At 36.6% G+C, this 17,103-nt stretch overlaps 22 non-coding genes across 22 annotated transcripts; all 22 read left to right on the forward strand.

The window, feature by feature from the left end:
• The first annotated feature begins 552 nt into the window (after positions 1-552).
• Positions 553-624, forward strand: TRNAD-GUC (transfer RNA aspartic acid (anticodon GUC)). Its single transcript has one exon. It is a non-coding gene; the product is annotated as a tRNA-Asp (tRNA).
• Positions 625-1,255: 631 nt separating this feature from the next.
• On the forward strand, positions 1,256-1,327 carry TRNAD-GUC (transfer RNA aspartic acid (anticodon GUC)). Its single transcript has one exon. It is a non-coding gene; the product is annotated as a tRNA-Asp (tRNA).
• Positions 1,328-1,946: 619 nt separating this feature from the next.
• Positions 1,947-2,018, forward strand: TRNAD-GUC (transfer RNA aspartic acid (anticodon GUC)). Its single transcript has one exon. It is a non-coding gene; the product is annotated as a tRNA-Asp (tRNA).
• Positions 2,019-2,629: 611 nt separating this feature from the next.
• TRNAD-GUC (transfer RNA aspartic acid (anticodon GUC)) lies at positions 2,630-2,701 on the forward strand. The gene has a single exon. It is a non-coding gene; the product is annotated as a tRNA-Asp (tRNA).
• A 629-nt stretch (positions 2,702-3,330) lies between these two features.
• TRNAD-GUC (transfer RNA aspartic acid (anticodon GUC)) lies at positions 3,331-3,402 on the forward strand. The gene has a single exon. It is a non-coding gene; the product is annotated as a tRNA-Asp (tRNA).
• A 611-nt stretch (positions 3,403-4,013) lies between these two features.
• TRNAD-GUC (transfer RNA aspartic acid (anticodon GUC)) lies at positions 4,014-4,085 on the forward strand. The gene has a single exon. It is a non-coding gene; the product is annotated as a tRNA-Asp (tRNA).
• A 627-nt stretch (positions 4,086-4,712) lies between these two features.
• TRNAD-GUC (transfer RNA aspartic acid (anticodon GUC)) lies at positions 4,713-4,784 on the forward strand. The gene has a single exon. It is a non-coding gene; the product is annotated as a tRNA-Asp (tRNA).
• A 633-nt stretch (positions 4,785-5,417) lies between these two features.
• TRNAD-GUC (transfer RNA aspartic acid (anticodon GUC)) lies at positions 5,418-5,489 on the forward strand. Its single transcript has one exon. It is a non-coding gene; the product is annotated as a tRNA-Asp (tRNA).
• A 619-nt stretch (positions 5,490-6,108) lies between these two features.
• Positions 6,109-6,180, forward strand: TRNAD-GUC (transfer RNA aspartic acid (anticodon GUC)). Its single transcript has one exon. It is a non-coding gene; the product is annotated as a tRNA-Asp (tRNA).
• A 611-nt stretch (positions 6,181-6,791) lies between these two features.
• On the forward strand, positions 6,792-6,863 carry TRNAD-GUC (transfer RNA aspartic acid (anticodon GUC)). The gene has a single exon. It is a non-coding gene; the product is annotated as a tRNA-Asp (tRNA).
• A 611-nt stretch (positions 6,864-7,474) lies between these two features.
• On the forward strand, positions 7,475-7,546 carry TRNAD-GUC (transfer RNA aspartic acid (anticodon GUC)). Its single transcript has one exon. It is a non-coding gene; the product is annotated as a tRNA-Asp (tRNA).
• A 627-nt stretch (positions 7,547-8,173) lies between these two features.
• Positions 8,174-8,245, forward strand: TRNAD-GUC (transfer RNA aspartic acid (anticodon GUC)). The gene has a single exon. It is a non-coding gene; the product is annotated as a tRNA-Asp (tRNA).
• Positions 8,246-8,874: 629 nt separating this feature from the next.
• TRNAD-GUC (transfer RNA aspartic acid (anticodon GUC)) lies at positions 8,875-8,946 on the forward strand. The gene has a single exon. It is a non-coding gene; the product is annotated as a tRNA-Asp (tRNA).
• A 619-nt stretch (positions 8,947-9,565) lies between these two features.
• Positions 9,566-9,637, forward strand: TRNAD-GUC (transfer RNA aspartic acid (anticodon GUC)). The gene has a single exon. It is a non-coding gene; the product is annotated as a tRNA-Asp (tRNA).
• A 621-nt stretch (positions 9,638-10,258) lies between these two features.
• On the forward strand, positions 10,259-10,330 carry TRNAD-GUC (transfer RNA aspartic acid (anticodon GUC)). The gene has a single exon. It is a non-coding gene; the product is annotated as a tRNA-Asp (tRNA).
• A 627-nt stretch (positions 10,331-10,957) lies between these two features.
• Positions 10,958-11,029, forward strand: TRNAD-GUC (transfer RNA aspartic acid (anticodon GUC)). The gene has a single exon. It is a non-coding gene; the product is annotated as a tRNA-Asp (tRNA).
• A 619-nt stretch (positions 11,030-11,648) lies between these two features.
• On the forward strand, positions 11,649-11,720 carry TRNAD-GUC (transfer RNA aspartic acid (anticodon GUC)). Its single transcript has one exon. It is a non-coding gene; the product is annotated as a tRNA-Asp (tRNA).
• A 1,332-nt stretch (positions 11,721-13,052) lies between these two features.
• On the forward strand, positions 13,053-13,124 carry TRNAD-GUC (transfer RNA aspartic acid (anticodon GUC)). The gene has a single exon. It is a non-coding gene; the product is annotated as a tRNA-Asp (tRNA).
• A 627-nt stretch (positions 13,125-13,751) lies between these two features.
• Positions 13,752-13,823, forward strand: TRNAD-GUC (transfer RNA aspartic acid (anticodon GUC)). Its single transcript has one exon. It is a non-coding gene; the product is annotated as a tRNA-Asp (tRNA).
• A 619-nt stretch (positions 13,824-14,442) lies between these two features.
• Positions 14,443-14,514, forward strand: TRNAD-GUC (transfer RNA aspartic acid (anticodon GUC)). Its single transcript has one exon. It is a non-coding gene; the product is annotated as a tRNA-Asp (tRNA).
• Positions 14,515-15,141: 627 nt separating this feature from the next.
• Positions 15,142-15,213, forward strand: TRNAD-GUC (transfer RNA aspartic acid (anticodon GUC)). The gene has a single exon. It is a non-coding gene; the product is annotated as a tRNA-Asp (tRNA).
• A 621-nt stretch (positions 15,214-15,834) lies between these two features.
• TRNAD-GUC (transfer RNA aspartic acid (anticodon GUC)) lies at positions 15,835-15,906 on the forward strand. The gene has a single exon. It is a non-coding gene; the product is annotated as a tRNA-Asp (tRNA).
• The last annotated feature ends 1,197 nt before the right edge of the window (positions 15,907-17,103 follow it).

Genomic DNA, 17,103 nt, shown 5'->3' on the forward strand with positions numbered 1-17,103 from the left:
TGCCTATTCCGATTGAGAAAAAAGGTTGAATTCACTGATGGCCAAAATGCTTACTGATGTGTTAACTGAAATTCAGAATATGCTCTGAATATTTCAGCATGCACAGGCGTACCATCAAAACCAATTTACGTCTACAATCTGTTGGAAAATGAGATGAAGCAGTGGTGAATCCTAGGCCGCTGTTCCACTCGATTGGCACGATTTACAAGTAGAATGACTGCTTTTGGTTAGTAGTGACCCCTGGTGGCTAATAGTTATAAGCTGCAAATGGTAAAGTGAGCTGATTATATATATATATATTTATATAAATATATATATTGATGAATAGAAAGATAGCTAGATAGACAGATCGATAGATATTTATTTCAATGAAATAATTTCTTCATAAAACTAATTGTTTTTGGCTAGGAATTTCTGTATTGTAATAATTTAGGAAAAAAGATTACTTGTCCTAACCAAAAGCAGCAATTCTGCCTATTACAATACTGAGAATTGATCGAGGGCATGCCTTAACCCCAGGGAGATGAGCACTGTTTAACTGAAGCCAATAAGTCCTCGTTAGTATAGTGGTCAGTATCCCCGCCTGTCACGCGGGAGACCGGGGTTCAATTCCCCGACGGGGAGGAGATTCCTTTTATTCACACAATTAAATAAAATGATGTACTTTCTAACATTGTAAAATATATCTGTCATTATCCTTGCCTATTCCGATTGAGAAAAAAGGTTGAATTCACTGATGGCCAAAATGCTTACTGATGTGTTAACTGAAATTCAGAATATGCTCTGAATATTTCAGCATGCACAGGCGTACCATCAAAACCAATTTACGTCTACAATCTGTTGGAAAATGAGATGAAGCAGTGGTGAATCCTAGGCCGCTGTTCCACCCGATTGGCACGATTTACAAGTAGAATGACTGCTTTTGGTTAGTAGTGACCCCTGGTGGCTAATAGTTATAAGCTGCAAATGGTAAAGTGAGCTGATTATATATATATATATATATATATATAAATATATATATTGACGAATAGAAAGATAGCTAGATAGACAGATCGATAGATATTTATTTCAATGAAATAATTTCTTCATAAAACTAATTGTTTTTGGCTAGGAATTTCTGTATTGTAATAATTTAGGAAAAAAGATTACTTGTCCTAACCAAAAGCAGCAATTCTGCCTATTACAATACTGAGAATTGATCGAGGGCATGCCTTAACCCCAGGGAGATGAGCACTGTTTAACTGAAGCCAATAAGTCCTCGTTAGTATAGTGGTCAGTATCCCCGCCTGTCACGCGGGAGACCGGGGTTCAATTCCCCGACGGGGAGGAGATTCCTTTTATTCACACAATTAAATAAAATGATGTACTTTCTAACATTGTAAAATATATCTGTCATTATCCTTGCCTATTCCGATTGAGAAAAAAGGTTGAATTCACTGAAGGCCAAAATGCTTACTGATGTGTTAACTGAAATTCAGAATATGCTCTGAATATTTCAGCATGCACAGGCGTACCATCAAAACCAATTTACGTCTACAATCTGTTGGAAAATGAGATGAAGCAGTGGTGAATCCTAGGCCGCTGTTCCACTCAATTGGCACGATTTACAAGTAGAATGACTGCTTTTGGTTAGGAGTGACCCCTGGTGGCTAATAGTTATAAGCTGCAAATGGTAAAGTGAGCTGATTATATATATATATAAATATATATATTGATGAATAGAAAGATAGCTAGATAGACAGATCGATAGATATTTATTTCAATGAAATAATTTCTTCATAAAACTAATTGTTTTTGGCTAGGAATTTCTGTATTGTAATAATTTAGGAAAAAAGATTACTTGTCCTAACCAAAAGCAGCAATTCTGCCTATTACAATACTGAGAATTGATCGAGGGCATGCCTTAACCCCAGGGAGATGAGCACTGTTTAACTGAAGCCAATAAGTCCTCGTTAGTATAGTGGTCAGTATCCCCGCCTGTCACGCGGGAGACCGGGGTTCAATTCCCCGACGGGGAGGAGATTCCTTTTATTCACACAATTAAATAAAATGATGTACTTTCTAACATTGTAAAATATATCTGTCATTATCCTTGCCTATTCCGATTGAGAAAAAAGGTTGAATTCACTGATGGCCAAAATGCTTACTGATGTGTTAACTGAAATTCAGAATATGCTCTGAATATTTCAGCATGCACAGGCGTACCATCAAAACCAATTTACGTCTACAATCTGTTGGAAAATGAGATGAAGCAGTGGTGAATCCTAGGCCGCTGTTCCACTCGATTGGCACGATTTACAAGTAGAATGACTGCTTTTGGTTAGTAGTGACCCCTGGTGGCTAATAGTTATAAGCTGCAAATGGTAAAGTGAGCTGATTATATATATATATATATTGATGAATAGAAAGATAGCTAGATAGACAGATCGATAGATATTTATTTCAATGAAATAATTTCTTCATAAAACTAATTGTTTTTGGCTAGGAATTTCTGTATTGTAATAATTTAGGAAAAAAGATTACTTGTCCTAACCAAAAGCAGCAATTCTGCCTATTACAATACTGAGAATTGATCGAGGGCATGCCTTAACCCCAGGGAGATGAGCACTGTTTAACTGAAGCCAATAAGTCCTCGTTAGTATAGTGGTCAGTATCCCCGCCTGTCACGCGGGAGACCGGGGTTCAATTCCCCGACGGGGAGGAGATTCCTTTTATTCACACAATTAAATAAAATGATGTACTTTCTAACATTGTAAAATATATCTGTCATTATCCTTGCCTATTCCGATTGAGAAAAAAGGTTGAATTCACTGATGGCCAAAATGCTTACTGATGTGTTAACTGAAATTCAGAATATGCTCTGAATATTTCAGCATGCACAGGCGTACCATCAAAACCAATTTACGTCTACAATCTGTTGGAAAATGAGATGAAGCAGTGGTGAATCCTAGGCCGCTGTTCCCCTCGATTGGCACGATTTACAAGTAGAATGACTGCTTTTGGTTAGTAGTGACCCCAGGTGGCTAATAGTTATAAGCTGCAAATGGTAAAGTGAGCTGATTATATATATATATATATATATATAAATATATATATTGATGAATAGAAAGATAGCTAGATAGACAGATCGATAGATATTTATTTCAATGAAATAATTTCTTCATAAAACTAATTGTTTTTGGCTAGGAATTTCTGTATTGTAATAATTTAGGAAAAAAGATTACTTGTCCTAACCAAAAGCAGCAATTCTGCCTATTACAATACTGAGAATTGATCGAGGGCATGCCTTAACCCCAGGGAGATGAGCACTGTTTAACTGAAGCCAATAAGTCCTCGTTAGTATAGTGGTCAGTATCCCCGCCTGTCACGCGGGAGACCGGGGTTCAATTCCCCGACGGGGAGGAGATTCCTTTTATTCACACAATTAAATAAAATGATGTACTTTCTAACATTGTAAAATATATCTGTCATTATCCTTGCCTATTCCGATTGAGAAAAAAGGTTGAATTCACTGATGGCCAAAATGCTTACTGATGTGTTAACTGAAATTCAGAATATGCTCTGAATATTTCAGCATGCACAGGCGTACCATCAAAACCAATTTACGTCTACAATCTGTTGGAAAATGAGATGAAGCAGTGGTGAATCCTAGGCCGCTGTTCCACTCGATTGGCACGATTTGCAAGTAGAATGACTGCTTTTGGTTAGTAGTGACCCCTGGTGGCTAATAGTCATAAGCTGCAAATGGTAAAGTGAGCTGATTATATATATATATATATTGATGAATAGAAAGATAGCTAGATAGACAGATCGATAGATATTTATTTCAATGAAATAATTTCTTCATAAAACTAATTGTTTTTGGCTAGGAATTTCTGTATTGTAATAATTTAGGAAAAAAGATTACTTGTCCTAACCAAAAGCAGCAATTCTGCCTATTACAATACTGAGAATTGATCAAGGGCATGCCTTAACCCCAGGGAGATGAGCACTGTTTAAGTGAAGCCAATAAGTCCTCGTTAGTATAGTGGTCAGTATCCCCGCCTGTCACGCGGGAGACCGGGGTTCAATTCCCCGACGGGGAGGAGATTCCTTTTATTCACACAATTAAATAAAATGATGTACTTTCTAACATTGTAAAATATATCTGTCATTATCCTTGCCTATTCCGATTGAGAAAAAAGGTTGAATTCACTGATGGCCAAAATGCTTACTGATGTGTTAACTGAAATTCAGAATATGCTCTGAATATTTCAGCATGCACAGGCGTACCATCAAAACCAATTTACGTCTACAATCTGTTGGAAAATGAGATGAAGCAGTGGTGAATCCTAGGCCGCTGTTCCACTCGATTGGCACGATTTACAAGTAGAATGACTGCTTTTGGTTAGTAGTGACCCCTGGTGGCTAATAGTTATAAGCTGCAAATGGTAAAGTGAGCTGATTATATATATATATATTTATATAAATATATATATTGATGAATAGAAAGATAGCTAGATAGACAGATCGATAGATATTTATTTCAATGAAATAATTTCTTCATAAAACTAATTGTTTTTGGCTAGGAATTTCTGTATTGTAATAATTTAGGAAAAAAGATTACTTGTCCTAACCAAAAGCAGCAATTCTGCCTATTACAATACTGAGAATTGATCGAGGGCATGCCTTAACCCCAGGGAGATGAGCACTGTTTAACTGAAGCCAATAAGTCCTCGTTAGTATAGTGGTCAGTATCCCCGCCTGTCACGCGGGAGACCGGGGTTCAATTCCCCGACGGGGAGGAGATTCCTTTTATTCACACAATTAAATAAAATGATGTACTTTCTAACATTGTAAAATATATCTGTCATTATCCTTGCCTATTCCGATTGAGAAAAAAGGTTGAATTCACTGATGGCCAAAATGCTTACTGATGTGTTAACTGAAATTCAGAATATGCTCTGAATATTTCAGCATGCACAGGCGTACCATCAAAACCAATTTACGTCTACAATCTGTTGGAAAATGAGATGAAGCAGTGGTGAATCCTAGGCCGCTGTTCCACTCGATTGGCACGATTTACAAGTAGAATGACTGCTTTTGGTTAGTAGTGACCCCTGGTGGCTAATAGTTATAAGCTGCAAATGGTAAAGTGAGCTGATTATATATATATATATATATATATATATAAATATATATATTGACGAATAGAAAGATAGCTAGATAGACAGATCGATAGATATTTATTTCAATGAAATAATTTCTTCATAAAACTAATTGTTTTTGGCTAGGAATTTCTGTATTGTAATAATTTAGGAAAAAAGATTACTTGTCCTAACCAAAAGCAGCAATTCTGCCTATTACAATACTGAGAATTGATCGAGGGCATGCCTTAACCCCAGGGAGGTGAGCACTGTTTAACTGAAGCCAATAAGTCCTCGTTAGTATAGTGGTCAGTATCCCCGCCTGTCACGCGGGAGACCGGGGTTCAATTCCCCGACGGGGAGGAGATTCCTTTTATTCACACAATTAAATAAAATGATGTACTTTCTAACATTGTAAAATATATCTGTCATTATCCTTGCCTATTCCGATTGAGAAAAAAGGTTGAATTCACTGAAGGCCAAAATGCTTACTGATGTGTTAACTGAAATTCAGAATATGCTCTGAATATTTCAGCATGCACAGGCGTACCATCAAAACCAATTTACGTCTACAATCTGTTGGAAAATGAGATGAAGCAGTGGTGAATCCTAGGCCGCTGTTCCACTCAATTGGCACGATTTACAAGTAGAATGACTGCTTTTGGTTAGGAGTGACCCCTGGTGGCTAATAGTTATAAGCTGCAAATGGTAAAGTGAGCTGATTATATATATATATAAATATATATATTGATGAATAGAAAGATAGCTAGATAGACAGATCGATAGATATTTATTTCAATGAAATAATTTCTTTATAAAACTAATTGTTTTTGGCTAGGAATTTCTGTATTGTAATAATTTAGGAAAAAAGATTACTTGTCCTAACCAAAAGCAGCAATTCTGCCTATTACAATACTGAGAATTGATCGAGGGCATGCCTTAACCCCAGGGAGATGAGCACTGTTTAACTGAAGCCAATAAGTCCTCGTTAGTATAGTGGTCAGTATCCCCGCCTGTCACGCGGGAGACCGGGGTTCAATTCCCCGACGGGGAGGAGATTCCTTTTATTCACACAATTAAATAAAATGATGTACTTTCTAACATTGTAAAATATATCTGTCATTATCCTTGCCTATTCCGATTGAGAAAAAAGGTTGAATTCACTGATGGCCAAAATGCTTACTGATGTGTTAACTGAAATTCAGAATATGCTCTGAATATTTCAGCATGCACAGGCGTACCATCAAAACCAATTTACGTCTACAATCTGTTGGAAAATGAGATGAAGCAGTGGTGAATCCTAGGCCGCTGTTCCACTCGATTGGCACGATTTACAAGTAGAATGACTGCTTTTGGTTAGTAGTGACCCATGGTGGCTAATAGTTATAAGCTGCAAATGGTAAAGTGAGCTGATTATATATATATATATATTGATGAATAGAAAGATAGCTAGATAGACAGATCGATAGATATTTATTTCAATGAAATAATTTCTTCATAAAACTAATTGTTTTTGGCTAGGAATTTCTGTATTGTAATAATTTAGGAAAAAAGATTACTTGTCCTAACCAAAAGCAGCAATTCTGCCTATTACAATACTGAGAATTGATCGAGGGCATGCCTTAACCCCAGGGAGATGAGCACTGTTTAACTGAAGCCAATAAGTCCTCGTTAGTATAGTGGTCAGTATCCCCGCCTGTCACGCGGGAGACCGGGGTTCAATTCCCCGACGGGGAGGAGATTCCTTTTATTCACACAATTAAATAAAATGATGTACTTTCTAACATTGTAAAATATATCTGTCATTATCCTTGCCTATTCCGATTGAGAAAAAAGGTTGAATTCACTGATGGCCAAAATGCTTACTGATGTGTTAACTGAAATTCAGAATATGCTCTGAATATTTCAGCATGCACAGGCGTACCATCAAAACCAATTTACGTCTACAATCTGTTGGAAAATGAGATGAAGCAGTGGTGAATCCTAGGCCGCTGTTCCACTCGATTGGCACGATTTACAAGTAGAATGACTGCTTTTGGTTAGTAGTGACCCCTGGTGGCTAATAGTTATAAGCTGCAAATGGTAAAGTGAGCTGATTATATATATATATATATTGATGAATAGAAAGATAGCTAGATAGACAGATCGATAGATATTTATTTCAATGAAATAATTTCTTCATAAAACTAATTGTTTTTGGCTAGGAATTTCTGTATTGTAATAATTTAGGAAAAAAGATTACTTGTCCTAACCAAAAGCAGCAATTCTGCCTATTACAATACTGAGAATTGATCAAGGGCATGCCTTAACCCCAGGGAGATGAGCACTGTTTAAGTGAAGCCAATAAGTCCTCGTTAGTATAGTGGTCAGTATCCCCGCCTGTCACGCGGGAGACCGGGGTTCAATTCCCCGACGGGGAGGAGATTCCTTTTATTCACACAATTAAATAAAATGATGTACTTTCTAACATTGTAAAATATATCTGTCATTATCCTTGCCTATTCCGATTGAGAAAAAAGGTTGAATTCACTGATGGCCAAAATGCTTACTGATGTGTTAACTGAAATTCAGAATATGCTCTGAATATTTCAGCATGCACAGGCGTACCATCAAAACCAATTTACGTCTACAATCTGTTGGAAAATGAGATGAAGCAGTGGTGAATCCTAGGCCGCTGTTCCACTCGATTGGCACGATTTACAAGTAGAATGACTGCTTTTGGTTAGTAGTGACCCCTGGTGGCTAATAGTTATAAGCTGCAAATGGTAAAGTGAGCTGATTATATATATATATATTTATATAAATATATATATTGATGAATAGAAAGATAGCTAGATAGACAGATCGATAGATATTTATTTCAATGAAATAATTTCTTCATAAAACTAATTGTTTTTGGCTAGGAATTTCTGTATTGTAATAATTTAGGAAAAAAGATTACTTGTCCTAACCAAAAGCAGCAATTCTGCCTATTACAATACTGAGAATTGATCGAGGGCATGCCTTAACCCCAGGGAGATGAGCACTGTTTAACTGAAGCCAATAAGTCCTCGTTAGTATAGTGGTCAGTATCCCCGCCTGTCACGCGGGAGACCGGGGTTCAATTCCCCGACGGGGAGGAGATTCCTTTTATTCACACAATTAAATAAAATGATGTACTTTCTAACATTGTAAAATATATCTGTCATTATCCTTGCCTATTCCGATTGAGAAAAAAGGTTGAATTCACTGATGGCCAAAATGCTTACTGATGTGTTAACTGAAATTCAGAATATGCTCTGAATATTTCAGCATGCACAGGCGTACCATCAAAACCAATTTACGTCTACAATCTGTTGGAAAATGAGATGAAGCAGTGGTGAATCCTAGGCCGCTGTTCCACTCGATTGGCACGATTTACAAGTAGAATGACTGCTTTTGGTTAGTAGTGACCCCTGGTGGCTAATAGTTATAAGCTGCAAATGGTAAAGTGAGCTGATTATATATATATATATATATATATAAATATATATATTGACGAATAGAAAGATAGCTAGATAGACAGATCGATAGATATTTATTTCAATGAAATAATTTCTTCATAAAACTAATTGTTTTTGGCTAGGAATTTCTGTATTGTAATAATTTAGGAAAAAAGATTACTTGTCCTAACCAAAAGCAGCAATTCTGCCTATTACAATACTGAGAATTGATCGAGGGCATGCCTTAACCCCAGGGAGGTGAGCACTGTTTAACTGAAGCCAATAAGTCCTCGTTAGTATAGTGGTCAGTATCCCCGCCTGTCACGCGGGAGACCGGGGTTCAATTCCCCGACGGGGAGGAGATTCCTTTTATTCACACAATTAAATAAAATGATGTACTTTCTAACATTGTAAAATATATCTGTCATTATCCTTGCCTATTCCGATTGAGAAAAAAGGTTGAATTCACTGAAGGCCAAAATGCTTACTGATGTGTTAACTGAAATTCAGAATATGCTCTGAATATTTCAGCATGCACAGGCGTACCATCAAAACCAATTTACGTCTACAATCTGTTGGAAAATGAGATGAAGCAGTGGTGAATCCTAGGCCGCTGTTCCACTCAATTGGCACGATTTACAAGTAGAATGACTGCTTTTGGTTAGGAGTGACCCCTGGTGGCTAATAGTTATAAGCTGCAAATGGTAAAGTGAGCTGATTATATATATATATAAATATATATATTGATGAATAGAAAGATAGCTAGATAGACAGATCGATAGATATTTATTTCAATGAAATAATTTCTTCATAAAACTAATTGTTTTTGGCTAGGAATTTCTGTATTGTAATAATTTAGGAAAAAAGATTACTTGTCCTAACCAAAAGCAGCAATTCTGCCTATTACAATACTGAGAATTGATCGAGGGCATGCCTTAACCCCAGGGAGATGAGCACTGTTTAACTGAAGCCAATAAGTCCTCGTTAGTATAGTGGTCAGTATCCCCGCCTGTCACGCGGGAGACCGGGGTTCAATTCCCCGACGGGGAGGAGATTCCTTTTATTCACACAATTAAATAAAATGATGTACTTTCTAACATTGTAAAATATATCTGTCATTATCCTTGCCTATTCCGATTGAGAAAAAAGGTTGAATTCACTGATGGCCAAAATGCTTACTGATGTGTTAACTGAAATTCAGAATATGCTCTGAATATTTCAGCATGCACAGGCGTACCATCAAAACCAATTTACGTCTACAATCTGTTGGAAAATGAGATGAAGCAGTGGTGAATCCTAGGCCGCTGTTCCACTCAATTGGCACGATTTACAAGTAGAATGACTGCTTTTGGTTAGGAGTGACCCCTGGTGGCTAATAGTTATAAGCTGCAAATGGTAAAGTGAGCTGATTATATATATATATAAATATATATATATTGATGAATAGAAAGATAGCTAGATAGACAGATCGATAGATATTTATTTCAATGAAATAATTTCTTCATAAAACTAATTGTTTTTGGCTAGGAATTTCTGTATTGTAATAATTTAGGAAAAAAGATTACTTGTCCTAACCAAAAGCAGCAATTCTGCCTATTACAATACTGAGAATTGATCGAGGGCATGCCTTAACCCCAGGGAGATGAGCACTGTTTAACTGAAGCCAATAAGTCCTCGTTAGTATAGTGGTCAGTATCCCCGCCTGTCACGCGGGAGACCGGGGTTCAATTCCCCGACGGGGAGGAGATTCCTTTTATTCACACAATTAAATAAAATGATGTACTTTCTAACATTGTAAAATATATCTGTCATTATCCTTGCCTATTCCGATTGAGAAAAAAGGTTGAATTCACTGATGGCCAAAATGCTTACTGATGTGTTAACTGAAATTCAGAATATGCTCTGAATATTTCAGCATGCACAGGCGTACCATCAAAACCAATTTACGTCTACAATCTGTTGGAAAATGAGATGAAGCAGTGGTGAATCCTAGGCCGCTGTTCCACTCGATTGGCACGATTTACAAGTAGAATGACTGCTTTTGGTTAGTAGTGACCCCTGGTGGCTAATAGTTATAAGCTGCAAATGGTAAAGTGAGCTGATTATATATATATATATTTATATAAATATATATATTGATGAATAGAAAGATAGCTAGATAGACAGATCGATAGATATTTATTTCAATGAAATAATTTCTTCATAAAACTAATTGTTTTTGGCTAGGAATTTCTGTATTGTAATAATTTAGGAAAAAAGATTACTTGTCCTAACCAAAAGCAGCAATTCTGCCTATTACAATACTGAGAATTGATCGAGGGCATGCCTTAACCCCAGGGAGATGAGCACTGTTTAACTGAAGCCAATAAGTCCTCGTTAGTATAGTGGTCAGTATCCCCGCCTGTCACGCGGGAGACCGGGGTTCGATTCCCCGACGGGGAGGAGATTCCTTTTATTCACACAATTAAATAAAATGATGTACTTTCTAACATTGTAAAATATATCTGTCATTATCCTTGCCTATTCCGATTGAGAAAAAAGGTTGAATTCACTGATGGCCAAAATGCTTACTGATGTGTTAACTGAAATTCAGAATATGCTCTGAATATTTCAGCATGCACAGGCGTACCATCAAAACCAATTTACGTCTACAATCTGTTGGAAAATGAGATGAAGCAGTGGTGAATCCTAGGCCGCTGTTCCACTCAATTGGCACGATTTACAAGTAGAATGACTGCTTTTGGTTAGGAGTGACCCCTGGTGGCTAATAGTTATAAGCTGCAAATGGTAAAGTGAGCTGATTATATATATATATAAATATATATATTGATGAATAGAAAGATAGCTAGATAGACAGATCGATAGATATTTATTTCAATGAAATAATTTCTTCATAAAACTAATTGTTTTTGGCTAGGAATTTCTGTATTGTAATAATTTAGGAAAAAAGATTACTTGTCCTAACCAAAAGCAGCAATTCTGCCTATTACAATACTGAGAATTGATCGAGGGCATGCCTTAACCCCAGGGAGATGAGCACTGTTTAACTGAAGCCAATAAGTCCTCGTTAGTATAGTGGTCAGTATCCCCGCCTGTCACGCGGGAGACCGGGGTTCAATTCCCCGACGGGGAGGAGATTCCTTTTATTCACACAATTAAATAAAATGATGTACTTTCTAACATTGTAAAATATATCTGTCATTATCCTTGCCTATTCCGATTGAGAAAAAAGGTTGAATTCACTGATGGCCAAAATGCTTACTGATGTGTTAACTGAAATTCAGAATATGCTCTGAATATTTCAGCATGCACAGGCGTACCATCAAAACCAATTTACGTCTACAATCTGTTGGAAAATGAGATGAAGCAGTGGTGAATCCTAGGCCGCTGTTCCACTCGATTGGCACGATTTACAAGTAGAATGACTGCTTTTGGTTAGTAGTGAACCCTGGTGGCTAATAGTTATAAGCTGCAAATGGTAAAGTGAGCTGATTATATATATATATATTTATATAAATATATATATTGATGAATAGAAAGATAGCTAGATAGACAGATCGATAGATATTTATTTCAATGAAATAATTTCTTCATAAAACTAATTGTTTTTGGCTAGGAATTTCTGTATTGTAATAATTTAGGAAAAAAGATTACTTGTCCTAACCAAAAGCAGCAATTCTGCCTATTACAATACTGAGAATTGATCGAGGGCATGCCTTAACCCCAGGGAGATGAGCACTGTTTAACTGAAGCCAATAAGTCCTCGTTAGTATAGTGGTCAGTATCCCCGCCTGTCACACGGGAGACCGGGGTTCAATTCCCCGACGGGGAGGAGATTCCTTTTATTCACACAATTAAATAAAATGATGTACTTTCTAACATTGTAAAATATATCTGTCATTATCCTTGCCTATTCCGATTGAGAAAAAAGGTTGAATTCACTGATGGCCAAAATGCTTACTGATGTGTTAACTGAAATTCAGAATATCCTCTGAATATTTCAGCATGCACAGGCGTACCATCAAAACCAATTTACGTCTACAATCTGTTGGAAAATGAGATGAAGCAGTGGTGAATCCTAGGCCGCTGTTCCACTCGATTGGCACGATTTACAAGTAGAATGACTGCTTTTGGTTAGTAGTGACCCCTGGTGGCTAATAGTTATAAGCTGCAAATGGTAAAGTGAGCTGATTATATATATATATATATATATATATATAAATATATATATTGATGAATAGAAAGATAGCTAGATAGACAGATCGATAGATATTTATTTCAATGAAATAATTTCTTCATAAAACTAATTGTTTTTGGCTAGGAATTTCTGTATTGTAATAATTTAGGAAAAAAGATTACTTGTCCTAACCAAAAGCAGCAATTCTGCCTATTACAATACTGAGAATTGATCGAGGGCATGCCTTAACCCCAGGGAGGTGAGCACTGTTTAACTGAAGCCAATAAGTCCTCGTTAGTATAGTGGTCAGTATCCCCGCCTGTCACGCGGGAGACCGGGGTTCAATTCCCCGACGGGGAGGAGATTCCTTTTATTCACACAATTAAATAAAATGATGTACTTTCTAACATTGTAAAATATATCTGTCATTATCCTTGCCTATTCCGATTGAGAAAAAAGGTTGAATTCACTGATGGCCAAAATGCTTACTGATGTGTTAACTGAAATTCAGAATATGCTCTGAATATTTCAGCATGCACAGGCGTACCATCAAAACCAATTTACGTCTACAATCTGTTGGAAAATGAGATGAAGCAGTGGTGAATCCTAGGCCGCTGTTCCACTCGATTGGCACGATTTACAAGTAGAATGACTGCTTTTGGTTAGTAGTGACCCCTGGTGGCTAATAGTTATAAGCTGCAAATGGTAAAGTGAGCTGATTATATATATATATATATATATAAATATATATATTGATGAATAGAAAGATAGCTAGATAGACAGATCGATAGATATTTATTTCAATGAAATAATTTCTTCATAAAACTAATTGTTTTTGGCTAGGAATTTCTGTATTGTAATAATTTAGGAAAAAAGATTACTTGTCCTAACCAAAAGCAGCAATTCTGCCTATTACAATACTGAGAATTGATCGAGGGCATGCCTTAACCCCAGGGAGATGAGCACTGTTTAACTGAAGCCAATAAGTCCTCGTTAGTATAGTGGTCAGTATCCCCGCCTGTCACGCGGGAGACCGGGGTTCAATTCCCCGACGGGGAGGAGATTCCTTTTATTCACACAATTAAATAAAATGATGTACTTTCTAACATTGTAAAATATATCTGTCATTATCCTTGCCTATTCCGATTGAGAAAAAAGGTTGAATTCACTGATGGCCAAAATGCTTACTGATGTGTTAACTGAAATTCAGAATATGCTCTGAATATTTCAGCATGCACAGGCGTACCATCAAAACCAATTTACGTCTACAATCTGTTGGAAAATGAGATGAAGCAGTGGTGAATCCTAGGCCGCTGTTCCACTCAATTGGCACGATTTACAAGTAGAATGACTGCTTTTGGTTAGGAGTGACCCCTGGTGGCTAATAGTTATAAGCTGCAAATGGTAAAGTGAGCTGATTATATATATATATAAATATATATATTGATGAATAGAAAGATAGCTAGATAGACAGATCGATAGATATTTATTTCAATGAAATAATTTCTTCATAAAACTAATTGTTTTTGGCTAGGAATTTCTGTATTGTAATAATTTAGGAAAAAAGATTACTTGTCCTAACCAAAAGCAGCAATTCTGCCTATTACAATACTGAGAATTGATCGAGGGCATGCCTTAACCCCAGGGAGATGAGCACTGTTTAACTGAAGCCAATAAGTCCTCGTTAGTATAGTGGTCAGTATCCCCGCCTGTCACGCGGGAGACCGGGGTTCAATTCCCCGACGGGGAGGAGATTCCTTTTATTCACACAATTAAATAAAATGATGTACTTTCTAACATTGTAAAATATATCTGTCATTATCCTTGCCTATTCCGATTGAGAAAAAAGGTTGAATTCACTGATGGCCAAAATGCTTACTGATGTGTTAACTGAAATTCAGAATATGCTCTGAATATTTCAGCATGCACAGGCGTACCATCAAAACCAATTTACGTCTACAATCTGTTGGAAAATGAGATGAAGCAGTGGTGAATCCTAGGCCGCTGTTCCACTCGATTGGCACGATTTACAAGTAGAATGACTGCTTTTGGTTAGTAGTGACCCCTGGTGGCTAATAGTTATAAGCTGCAAATGGTAAAGTGAGCTGATTATATATATATATATTTATATAAATATATATATTGATGAATAGAAAGATAGCTAGATAGACAGATCGATAGATATTTATTTCAATGAAATAATTTCTTCATAAAACTAATTGTTTTTGGCTAGGAATTTCTGTATTGTAATAATTTAGGAAAAAAGATTACTTGTCCTAACCAAAAGCAGCAATTCTGCCTATTACAATACTGAGAATTGATCGAGGGCATGCCTTAACCCCAGGGAGATGAGCACTGTTTAACTGAAGCCAATAAGTCCTCGTTAGTATAGTGGTCAGTATCCCCGCCTGTCACGCGGGAGACCGGGGTTCAATTCCCCGACGGGGAGGAGATTCCTTTTATTCACACAATTAAATAAAATGATGTACTTTCTAACATTGTAAAATATATCTGTCATTATCCTTGCCTATTCCGATTGAGAAAAAAGGTTGAATTCACTGATGGCCAAAATGCTTACTGATGTGTTAACTGAAATTCAGAATATGCTCTGAATATTTCAGCATGCACAGGCGTACCATCAAAACCAATTTACGTCTACAATCTGTTGGAAAATGAGATGAAGCAGTGGTGAATCCTAGGCCGCTGTTCCACTCAATTGGCACGATTTACAAGTAGAATGACTGCTTTTGGTTAGGAGTGACCCCTGGTGGCTAATAGTTATAAGCTGCAAATGGTAAAGTGAGCTGATTATATATATATATATAAATATATATATTGATGAATAGAAAGATAGCTAGATAGACAGATCGATAGATATTTATTTCAATGAAATAATTTCTTCATAAAACTAATTGTTTTTGGCTAGGAATTTCTGTATTGTAATAATTTAGGAAAAAAGATTACTTGTCCTAACCAAAAGCAGCAATTCTGCCTATTACAATACTGAGAATTGATCGAGGGCATGCCTTAACCCCAGGGAGATGAGCACTGTTTAACTGAAGCCAATAAGTCCTCGTTAGTATAGTGGTCAGTATCCCCGCCTGTCACGCGGGAGACCGGGGTTCAATTCCCCGACGGGGAGGAGATTCCTTTTATTCACACAATTAAATAAAATGATGTACTTTCTAACATTGTAAAATATATCTGTCATTATCCTTGCCTATTCCGATTGAGAAAAAAGGTTGAATTCACTGATGGCCAAAATGCTTACTGATGTGTTAACTGAAATTCAGAATATGCTCTGAATATTTCAGCATGCACAGGCGTACCATCAAAACCAATTTACGTCTACAATCTGTTGGAAAATGAGATGAAGCAGTGGTGAATCCTAGGCCGCTGTTCCACTCGATTGGCACGATTTACAAGTAGAATGACTGCTTTTGGTTAGTAGTGACCCCTGGTGGCTAATAGTTATAAGCTGCAAATGGTAAAGTGAGCTGATTATATATATATATATTTATATAAATATATATATTGATGAATAGAAAGATAGCTAGATAGACAGATCGATAGATATTTATTTCAATGAAATAATTTCTTCATAAAACTAATTGTTTTTGGCTAGGAATTTCTGTATTGTAATAATTTAGGAAAAAAGATTACTTGTCCTAACCAAAAGCAGCAATTCTGCCTATTACAATACTGAGAATTGATCGAGGGCATGCCTTAACCCCAGGGAGATGAGCACTGTTTAACTGAAGCCAATAAGTCCTCGTTAGTATAGTGGTCAGTATCCCCGCCTGTCACACGGGAGACCGGGGTTCAATTCCCCGACGGGGAGGAGATTCCTTTTATTCACACAATTAAATAAAATGATGTACTTTCTAACATTGTAAAATATATCTGTCATTATCCTTGCCTATTCCGATTGAGAAAAAAGGTTGAATTCACTGATGGCCAAAATGCTTACTGATGTGTTAACTGAAATTCAGAATATGCTCTGAATATTTCAGCATGCACAGGCGTACCATCAAAACCAATTTACGTCTACAATCTGTTGGAAAATGAGATGAAGCAGTGGTGAATCCTAGGCCGCTGTTCCACTCGATTGGCACGATTTACAAGTAGAATGACTGCTTTTGGTTAGTAGTGACCCCTGGTGGCTAATAGTTATAAGCTGCAAATGGTAAAGTGAGCTGATTATATATATATATATATATATATATATAAATATATATATTGATGAATAGAAAGATAGCTAGATAGACAGATCGATAGATATTTATTTCAATGAAATAACTTCTTCATAAAACTAATTGTTTTTGGCTAGGAATTTCTG

Source organism: Lissotriton vulgaris, chromosome 1_1 (assembly GCF_964263255.1).
Source record: "Lissotriton vulgaris chromosome 1_1, aLisVul1.2, whole genome shotgun sequence".
Classification (NCBI taxonomy): Eukaryota; Metazoa; Chordata; class Amphibia; order Caudata; family Salamandridae; genus Lissotriton; species Lissotriton vulgaris.